Source organism: Doryrhamphus excisus, chromosome 5 (assembly GCF_030265055.1).
Source record: "Doryrhamphus excisus isolate RoL2022-K1 chromosome 5, RoL_Dexc_1.0, whole genome shotgun sequence".
NCBI lineage: Eukaryota > Metazoa > Chordata > Actinopteri > Syngnathiformes > Syngnathidae > Doryrhamphus > Doryrhamphus excisus.
In genome coordinates, this window is record NC_080470.1 from 25838384 (window position 1) to 25849819 (window position 11436).

At 43.6% G+C, this 11436-nt stretch overlaps 1 pseudogene; it reads right to left on the minus strand.

The window, feature by feature from the left end:
• Positions 1-464: 464 nt before the first annotated feature.
• Positions 465-10562, minus strand: LOC131129472 (uncharacterized; annotated as a pseudogene).
• Between the last annotated feature and the right edge of the window lie 874 nt (positions 10563-11436).

Below are 11436 nucleotides of genomic sequence, written 5' to 3' on the forward strand. Positions count from 1 at the left end.
AAAATACCAACGTGTTCAGAAAAGTCTTAGTTTTAATCCCTTTGATTCTTAATTTTGGGCAGTGGTTGAATTTTGCACCAGTGATTGACTAATACAATTTGGTTGGAAAAATAACTGTTGAAAAAGGTTTGAATCCCTTTTGTATTTAACTTTAAGGCAGACAGGCGGTAACTATCAAGACAAGAGGACAGGTGAGTGAGGCAGCACTGGGATCATTTCATCAGGTACTATTTACATATATACACATTTACATATATACACATTTACATATATACACATTTACATATTTCCATATTTACATATATACAATATGTATACTATTTAAAATCTATGCAGATGTTACAATATTTACATATTTACATTATGTACATATTTACATTATGTACATATTTACATTATGTACATATTTACATTATGTACATGTTTACATTATGTACATGTTAATTTACTGGTTTGACAAATAAGGAAAATACTTCCTATCCTAAACAGAAACTGGGATCTTAACTATGACCAGTGATTTCACTTTTATTCCGTGATTGACAAATACAATACACCGTTCTTGTGGGCAAGTAAACTCGTGGATTGTAAATTGTCCACTGGTTGAACCTAAACCTATTTTACACTATACACTACACTTACACTATAAGACTGCCAGAAGAATGCTGAAGTGGAATGTGTATGTGTGTGCGTTTTAAATTTAGTGTTTAAAAGAGCACAAAATCCCTTCATGATCACTGAAATAAGTGGGCATCACAACCGATTCTACATCAAAGTGTGATGTTTTGACATATACATGGTCAATTAATGTACCCTTTTCTGTGGTAGGATGTTTGACTGACTGGCAGAACCCTTTCCTAGCCATGAATGTGCTGATAGTGGAAGATTTTAACAAATTTTCATTAAAATCTCCCAGTACGACAATGCTGGCGTACTTCTGGTGCAACCAATCCAGCAGCGTGCCAAGGTGACCTTGAAACAACGCCATTGGATAGGAGGGTGGTCGATACACAACTGCTATTAACACACTGGGTGCGGAGCAGTTCACCAGTAAAACTTCCAAGTTGAAGTTTGGGGCGGAGACAACACAACAGTGCAGGTGGTCTGCAATGTACATGCCAACTCCGCCATGCTGTTGCCCTTGTAATTCTACCAAAGCAGGGTTACTGCTGGAGTAAGACAAACATCGTGGTTGGCTATGGAAATGGTACCCAGGAATGGTTACACTGCTGGGTGTACATGCCGTTGGCAGCCACGTTTCTGTCACAGCGATGCAGTTAGGCTGCAGGTGCTGTGTACATGCTGCCAAATCTGACGCATGTTTTGTCAAATTTTGGACATTCATCAAATAAATTGTGAAATGTGGTGGTTGTACATTTGTTTGTGTTGGTTCACTTTCTGTCAAAAATGCTGGCATCCTACCTACAGCATTCTTAATGGCATCATTACAGTAAATCTTTTCGGCATTAAACTTTTCAATAATCAAACCGTCTAAAGCTGTGACCCGACTCAATGCAACATACGCCTGCCCTGCGGAAAACACCCTGTCTAGAGACACAACTACATTGCTCACGGTAACACCCTGGACTTTATGTACCGTGCAAGCCCAAGCGAGCTTCAGAGGGAACTGGCGACGCATGCCACCACTTTTAGTTACTTTTTCTTCCTCTGGCAGAATAAATGTACTGTCTTTTAGCGTGACAGACTCAGCAGTTTGTGCGCGCCTTTGTTGACCTACTTTGGCATCATCAAACTTTATATATATCTTACTCGGAAATGTGTCATCCTTTTGGAAAAGAACATCAGAGACAGTGCCACTAACCCCGTTAACTAAGCCGTCGTCAATATCGATGTTTTTGCAAAGCATTACACGTGCATCTTTAGCGATGTGCAGAGTTTCCTCTAAACACGTGTTGTAAACCTTGCTGTGGTGCCCTACTTTTCTTTCTAATTTACCGGATTTTTTGTTTTGGCTGAAATCCTCAGCTTTTATTGTTGTGTACTCCGGACAGATCCTGAAAAGCTGTTTTAGATTGTATTCGTTTACTTGTTGATTGGTTGGAAACACATGTAACGCGGAGCTGACCTCACCCGTTTCGCGCTGTTTCAAAAGTTCTATGTCTGTTTCCAACAACGCCGCACCTTTTGGATGTTTGCGGAGTCTATTTAGCAATGCTGCAAACTGATTATCTTTTTGCCGGACTATCGTTGTCAGTTCGACAACACTGAAAAGATTTGTCCACAAGTTGAAAGTGGCGTCTTCGACATAAAGAGGCTTTCCTTTGACTGGCGGTAACTGGTAAAAATCCCCGACGGCGATGATGCTGACGTTGCCAAATGCAGCATAGTCACCGGTTTGCTTAATTTGTCGGAGTCTACCATGAATGTACGTCAACAACTTGTGATCAACCATCGATATTTCATCAATAATCAAAATTTGGAGGTCCGCAAACTTGGCACGCAAGGAATTCACCGTTTCCTCACCCAGTGGTGTGTAAGGCAAACGGGTATCCTTGCCAATGCTCAAGGTGCTGTGTATTGTTGTGGCATTCAAATTGTAAGCAGCAATCCCTGTTGGTGCAGTCAGACAGACAGAAATATTGTCCGGTTGCCGACACATTGTTGACAACAACCTGGTAGCCTCATATTGGATGGCTTTAATTAGGTGGCTTTTTCCTGTCCCGGCACCACCTGTGATGAATAAGTGTAAAGGCTCGGGTTTTCTCCCACCTACTTTATCAAGGCACCACTGTCTAATTTTGTAAAAAATGTCCATTTGAGTATTATTTAGGGAGCGGATTAATGCCAAGCCATCATTTCGACTCATTGACTTTTGCTTTTGTAAGTTTAGAGCGGTTCTATTTTCATTTGCCAAGTCAGGTATTACTTCTGCCTCTTCTTCGACCAACTGTTGTTTTTTCCGGCGTTCTTCTTCGCATTGTAGCCTTTCCAATTCTTGCTCTGGACACAGCAGACACCACGCATCCTCAGCAACACCGCTGTGATCAATAGATCTTTGGATGCTGTCCAGTTCATCCCCGCCGCTGTCGAAATGTTGTTTATTTGTTTCCACTATGGATCGAACAGAATGCATCGACCCATCATTTAATCGGACCGCACCATTGTCATAAAACTCTTCAAATGTTGGGCAGTTGGCAGGTCTTAACTGCAAATCCACCCGGTATGGCAGATACAACTGCAAAAGGCTACGATAATACAACTCTGGGTTTTTGGTTTCTGAAAAGCGCGCAGAGCGTACTACGGCAGGTTTAGTCCGTGTACGTTTTGTCACATGTCCGTAGTTGTTTTTAAGTTCTATTTTGGATGCCGACCTTTCGTTTTTGCTAATGATGCGGTATTCCGAAGCAAATTGTGCCAAGCACATGTCATTAAACGTGTCGTCGTTTGGTCTGTTTTTATAACGGTCGACAATGCTGGTCATCCACATGTCTTCCGTTGTTAATTCGGCCGATGAAGCTTTTTGACGCAAAACACTCACAGGCAAACTCATTTTGACCACATTGTCCCCTGTTGGAACAAAAACTACTTTGCGCGAGCATTCCTTAAGATGCATATTTGTCACCCGGTAAACGGCCTCTTGTGCACACACGTCTCTATTGTGCAAGTACACACTGCCAAGACTTTTTAAGGCCTCTTTGGCACTGACGTTTGCCTGTTTGGATGCTTCTTTCTGGGCATTACTCAGCAGCAATCCAATCTCCCTCTCAGCTTTGGAAATATACGAGATTATATAAACCACGCACGCATACGCATCAACGACATACTGGATGTCCATATTAGCATTCCAGCATTTAAGCAGAGGTTTGCTGTATGGATTGATCCAAACCTCATTGATTTGACGCTTCATTATGACTTCCGTACGACGACCCAAGCGGCGATGTGCGGCCTCAAAAGTATTTTGTGTTATACCGAGACTATGGAACAAATGTTCCACGCTTTGATATGCGTGGTTCTCGTCAGCCAGGGCTGTTTTAATGGATTTTATGATTTCCGACGCCTCTTCTGCTTTCATGTTTACGGCATTTTGGGATGCTTTTGGACATGTGCATGTTTTAACACCGGTTGATTGGCTAACCTGACAAGTGCATGTTTTTTGTCCCTGTCCCTCAAACTGATGGCTAATAAATGTTCGTCCTGACACAGGTTTGGGAAAACCGAAACGACACACTGTGTTCTTCTTTTTGCACGTTTTAGAGTGTCTCTTAGAATGCTGCTGTACGGAAGACACTGTCTCTGTCAATCCTTCATCCTGTGGCTGCAATTCACAAGTAACATATCTATCAATAAACTTTGTGACTTCTTCATCTGAGTTCACTTCAATACGTGGGGCATTCTCGACCCAGAACAAACAATGTACATGCGGGGAACCACGCTGCTGAAATTCCACCTGGTAAAAATAGTCTACAACTTTGCCAATCGGTTGGCTCGAAGACATTATCACCTCTCTGAGAAAGACATGCCACCGGAAATCAAACATCCGTGCAGCAGTCACAGGATTCCGTCTCAACAAATCACACCTGTCAGCCCACTCCAACTCTGCAGCCGTTTGCGTTCTACCCTCTTGCCTCAAAACACAGTCTACCAAGTTTTGCCACCGTAAATCAGCAGACGAAAAAGAGCAAAACCACGTGGGAACACCAAGCTGACGCACACAAGCCAAAATATCGCGCTGCGTACTCTGCCAAAAGGCTGGAGTGCCTCTGATGGGCTTCAGAAAACGATAGCCCTGGTCACATTCCAACAATGTCTTTAACGACTCATCGTTGGTCAACAAATCCTTGGCCATTTTTGCCACCAAACCAGCAATTCCTTTGCGTAAAGCAATGGAAATGCTCGACACCACCTGCACAAGTTCACACAAGTACTGAGCATAGAATATGTATTCCACATTCTGCCCAAACCGCTTATCAGCATGCATGATACGATTATTGAAATATCTGGATGCAGTCAGTCTATATCAGGGGTCGGCAACCTTTACTATGAAAAGAGCCATTTTACCCAATGCCCACTGAAGAAAAATAGCCTGGAGCCGCAAAGCATATAGTATGTTTAAAACAACATTGGAGGGAATTTGGGGGTATCAAAGTAGTTCAGATAAGAAAAGACGAGTTGGAGTACTCTTGCTAGTATTGGAGATAAACTTACATACATAAATGTATGTGTAAACTACTGTAAACTTACCTGATTTGTTTACTCTGGCGCAAAAGAGTTCCCATGCCGCTGTTTTTAAATGATTTCCAATTTATTTATTAGAATTGTCAAATAAGTATTACTTATTTTCCTTCATGTACTGAACTGAATAGCAGTCAGAACTCACTCAGGATGCATTCATGGTCTCAGACAAAGTTGGATTTTTTTAAAACTCATTACAAAAGACATGCATTTTCCCCATTCAGGTGTTAAAAAATATTCAAGCATTGCAAAGGGAGCCACAACAAAGACGCTGAAGAGCCACATGCGGCTCTGGAGCCGCGGGTTGCTGACCCCTGGTCTATATTGTCGAGTGTCATGAAACGTGAAACGACCATGTGGAAACAACACAGGGAAACATCTAGCTTCATTCGAATGGTCAGAAAGCAACCTCACAGGATTATTGCCTTCTGCCGGAGCCACATTCAATATATTGTCGTAATACTGATCTAGCGCTTCCTGACCAATGTCAACTGGCATTAAACATGTGTCCTGAAACATGCAGTGTTGCTGTCTATCATGGAGAAGCTCATCTTCTGCATCTAGAGGCGGTGTGACATCTACTGCAGGAACACTGTCCTCCACCTGAGAGGCATCAGGTTCCCTACAAAAGTCATTGACCCACTCCTCGTTGTACTCTATATCTTCATAATGCACATTTGACTCTTTTAAATACCTTAAGGCTTCTCGAATGTGCATGCTGTCTACAAAATGGTACTCATAGTGTCCTTTGTAAGTTAACTTTCTTTTGAGCTTGACACGGAGCATAGAGCCTTCCATATTGGACCGTGGCAACAAATTTGTCGTTTCAACTACATTGGCCGGAACACAAGTCACAGGCCCATGGACACCATTTTGCCCCCCTTTAGGCAACGCAAGCATTTTCATGAAGGGGATATTTAGTGCAATTAAATGCTGCTCTAAACTGTTCAGACAATCCAGCTCAGGAGGAATCGGGTCCACCCCCAAATTATTTGCCACACATTCAGGTGGGAATTCCCCTTTGCTAATCTTGTAATGGCAAGTGTAGCAAACCCACAGCTGCCCCCTACCAGACTCCACCAACACACATGGTACTGTGCACTCTGCACTACATTTGTGCAAATAATCCTCATTAATGCACGTGTTCACAAGAGAAGCACTTGCACTTTTGCTGTAATGCTCTCTGTGACACTGCAGGACCTGATGTTTAAACATCAACCTATGGCACACACAGCAGACAAACTGGGGCCCATTCTTCACCTTCTCTAAAAAATTCTCTACAACAACATCAAATTCTTCCTCTCGCAACTTTGCAGCATGCCTTCGTGCCTTGACATCTGCAATGACACGCATTTTGCGTTCTAAATTACTGTGATATTTCTTCATACTGGCTAGTTTGACACTGGCCCGGTGCCTTGTATCCATTTTATATTTTTTGACGCCCTGCATAATGACCCTGGCCCGATGCAAGCTGTCACTTCTATACTTATAGATGCTAGATGTTTTAACTCTATTTTTATGAATGACATCATTTCTATACTTTTCAACACTCCTCGTCTTCTTTCTCTGCCTAAAGACTGCTTGTTCTCTGTAATTCTTCATAGTCATTACCTTCTTTGTCTCCCTTATGCTCATGTCAGCGACATATTTACATCTGTTGTCCAGGGCCCTTTTCCTTTTTAGATATTTGGACGGGCTTACACGTGGAACCATGGACTGATGTTTTTCTTTGCCTGTTTCAACAACATCATTCAAACCAACTGCTACTTCACTATCAGCGCAAATTACTTGATGCCGATGTGACCTGGTACCATACTGACTGACCTGAGATGTACCATTCTGACAAATGCCAAAGCAACTTCCTAACTGACCCTCATTGACACATGTCACACACTCGTAGTGATTACCACTCGAGTTGTCCAAATAAATCCCACGACTGGATTCTGACGTTGAGCTATATCTCAACCAACGACCACCGTAAAAAGTAAAGATATTTATTCTTAAACTATCCGCTGCAGCCTGAATTTCCACCTCAGTTGCCCAGCTATTGACATATTTCATTTTGGAAACACTAATATACTCTGTCAAACTATTGTACTCACTCCTGAGAAGCTTCTCATAATCTTCACAGTGCTTTTCCATATGTTTAACCACATGGAGTCTAATTTTCCTGTGATTTTTCTGTGTGCCACTCACCGCTTGTGATATGGCACGGAAAAAACAGTTGCCATCAGCAACAATGCTCTCCTTTTTACAGGGAGCTCCCAAGGGTCCAAGACGCAAATTGACAGGCACAGTTTTGACTTCACAATCTATATTCAAAAGTTGGCACACATCTTTGGAGTCATTTTGAAGCATTGGACAAAAGGCATGCTGTGTGGTAACAACACTGATGACCTCAACATCAGATGCACATGTACTAGAAATGTCAGCCATTTTAAACTTTTTGCCATCATCACCAGTCATCTCCAAGTGACGTTTCCTGTCAGCCACAACAGTCACAACAACACCAGCTATCTCAAAAAGTTTCTCTGCTCCTCCAAACCCTGCAGCCAAATTGCTAATGTGATTAGCAAGGGCACCAAGACCACCAAAACACAGAACAACACTGGTTCCATCACTGCACACCATGCCATTACAGCTGCGCGAGTGCGAATCCACCAGACAATACTGACCAGCAACACAAATGATGGCACAACTACTTTGGCAAACTGTAAGAATGCATGTGCTGTACTTGCCAAACATTGTTTGCAAAGCATCATGCAAAGTGACATGAATCCCGTTTTCAATATAATAGCTGGAAACTACATTGACATCACCTAAAGCATAATCATCCTTCACACAAAACTCTAATTTGTGTCCAGCAATCACCTCCTGTTTGGGCAATTCTGTGGCACACAAAAAGTGGGATTGGTGACAAATTACGTGACGTTCCCTTAGAGTGGTATACAACTGATCGCCTTCAACAACAGCCATGTCAAGATCAGCAGTATCCCACAACAAGACATTTTTAATACTGTGTAAAGCAGTGGCACAAAAGGCAATCGCCATACACTGTGTTCCTGCATACTTAAACCTTGTATTGCCTTGATGAAATGACCCTTTTACCACCTTTTGTAACCCACCTGTTGGTACCTCCACTGGTGACAGTGAAGATACTTCTTCCCTACCTTTTGTTGCAACTGCACAATCAACAGCTTGGGCAGCCCTGGGTGTGCGTCGCATACGGAAACCCTTCTTTCGTGGCATCTAAAAGAAAACAATGAAATCAATGTCAGTTCACACGCCATGTACTTAAGCTTCTAAATGCTCTTTTCCATGCTCTCTGGTTACCCCGTGTGTGCGTGGGATTTTTTTTTGCGATGCCATATTGTCCATAGGCAAGAAAGTGGGTGTGAATGGTTGTCTATACGTGCCCTGTGATTGGCTGACAACCAGGATGTACCCCTCCTCTCGCCCGAATACAACTGGGATAGACTCCAGCAGCAGAAAATGAATGAACATATCCATACATTTTACGTACTGCCTATCCTCACAAGGGTCGCGGGCATGCTGGAGCCTACCAACAGCTATATTCAGGCGAGAGGTGGACTACATCCTGGTCACCAGCAAAACACAGGGCACACAGACAACCATTCAAAGTCACATTCATGGCCACAGACAATATGGAGTGTGTGTGTGGGGTGGGGGTCAAATGAAAGTGAGTATAAATGGTTGTCTCTATGTGCCCTGTGATTGGTTGACAACCAGGATGTACCTGCCTCTCGCCTGAATACAACTGGGATAGGCTCCTGCAGCAGCGGTAGAAAATGAATGAATAAATCCATTTATTTTCTGTGCTGCTTATCCTCACAAGGGTCGTGGGCATGCTGGAGCCTACCCCAGCTGGCAAGAGGTGGACTACACACTGCTCACCAGCCAAGCATGGGTCACAGAGACAACCATTGACAGTCACATTAATGCATATGGACAATTTGGAGTCGCCAGTGGGGGAGGGGGTACACAGAGAAACACACACGCACAGAATACATGCAAACTCCACACAGAGATAAAATGATAAATCAAACTTTGTCAATAAATACAACTATTATGCAGAAAACAAATAAATAAACACCAGCTGTGTGTTTTACTGCAAGAGCACCATCTTCCCCCACCCCCCTCATATTGTGTGCGTTTGAGTGGGCACATGCACACTTGGGTGTGGCCCTTTGGATGAATGACGGATTAATCATTGCAAACAAGAAAAATGAAGAAAACGTAAGGTGGGCGTCTTCTCCTCCGCAACGCGGTAGTGGTTTAGATGAGTGACGGGGTTAAAATCATTGGAAACAGAGAAAACAGGTAAAAAAGTTGAAAACCTTCCGTGAGAATTTATTTTCTCCCCGCCCGCTGCGATAAGATGGCGCGGGGGGGGGGGGCGATCGCCATTTTGGGGCCTGTGGCATCAACGACGCCATTTACGACGCCGCCATTTCGGGGCCTGTGTCATCAGTGCCGCCAATTTGCCCGCTAACGGCTCGTTTAAGGTGCGGCAACAACGAATATAATTTTCGCTATACAGCGTTAAGCTCTGACCGTTCGTGTATCCTGAACAAGCGGCCTACGTGCAGCACCACCGAATATAACTTGAGCTATATTGAGTTAAGTTCTGACCGTTAGTGTATCCCAAACATGCAGTTACCTTGCGGCGACACCAACGACAACATACAAATACATAAAATTATACACATGTGGAGAAAAAGCCGAAGAAAAAACAAAATGGAGTTAAGCTCCAACCGGACGTGCATTCCTGCGATGGCGCTCATTCTTACAAATGAATATATTTCAGTTTACTAAGTCTATTAAAAAAAACTCACCTCTATGTCAGCAGATGAAGTCCAACACAATGGCAAACTGCAGTTTCCGTCGAATTTAGGTCCTTTGTCTTTGTCTTTGTCTGAGGCAATGCAAAAAGCGTTCTCTCGAAAAGTTTTCTGTTCGGTCGAGCAGAAAGGGGGGGGAGCGGGCACGCGAAGCAGCATTTATAGCACCATGCACCACACCGTGGAAGAACTGACCAATCGTAGCTCACAAAACCAACCTGTCAGGCTCCGCCTTTGGATAAATGACCAATCATAAGTCACCAAACAAACAACCTATCAGCGATCGTCTGATTGAATGTAATGTGAAAGTTGGGCGGGTCAATATTTTTTAAATTGACCAATCGTGCCTCACTCACCTATCAATCGATCAGCTATTGGCGGAATGAATGTAATTTGAAATTGAATTAAACCAAACAATGTTTACGTGGACGAACGGAGGGAAAACTAACCAATGGCATTGCGTGCTCACTGTATAAATAAGCTGCAAGTGCAACTATCGGCATAACGATGAACGGGACGCAGAGGACAACGTTGTGGCTCATCGGCAGCTCCATTGTGACCCGGCTGGAAAGACACGTCAGGCTGCACCGCCGAGATCCGAATTTCGGCCTCCCTTGCCAAGTCACCTGGCATGGACAAGGCGGCAGGAGGTGGGAGCATCTGGTGCCTTTTATACACCAGAAGCTGCAAACGGGAGCGACACCTCCACAGTTGCTGCTCATCCACCTTGGCGGCAATAGTTTTGGCTTCTCCTTAAAATGATGGCGGATCTCGACTACATCATCCACTTGCTACCCGGCACGGTGGTGATGTTTTCGGATATCTTGCCTCGTTGGAACTGGCGTTACCAGACGGCACCCACAGGACGTGGACTGGACAATGCGAGGAAAAGGATTAACCGAGTCCTTGGCGGCTTCCTACGACAACGCGGCATGAAGCGCATCCCGCACTCGAACGTCTCTGTCCACGACTTGCTTGCCGACGGTTGCCATCTCAACGAGAGGGGAAATGAGACGCTCTATCTCAACTTCCGCCGAGAAATCGCTGCAAATCTGCAGTAGATTCACCACAACGGCTCTTTTAAGAGCCAACCACTTTTCCATAAAGAGCAAAATGTTCCAATGCATTCCACACACCGCAACGCACTGCTTCAGAATAAAACGTAAACAAATGGTTGTCGAAAGGATCTGACCGATTAGAATGATGTACAAAATACTACACGCAGAAAATGACCCAGAGCCTTATTAAATATAACAATAATAAAGTTTACTAACTTAGTAAAACCTCTGAAAATCATTTAATCGCTTACATAAATAAATGCTTAAGTCCAGAGCTTAAGCTTGGTGACGTAGACCGTCATGACGTGCCCCCTTCGCGGCCAAAG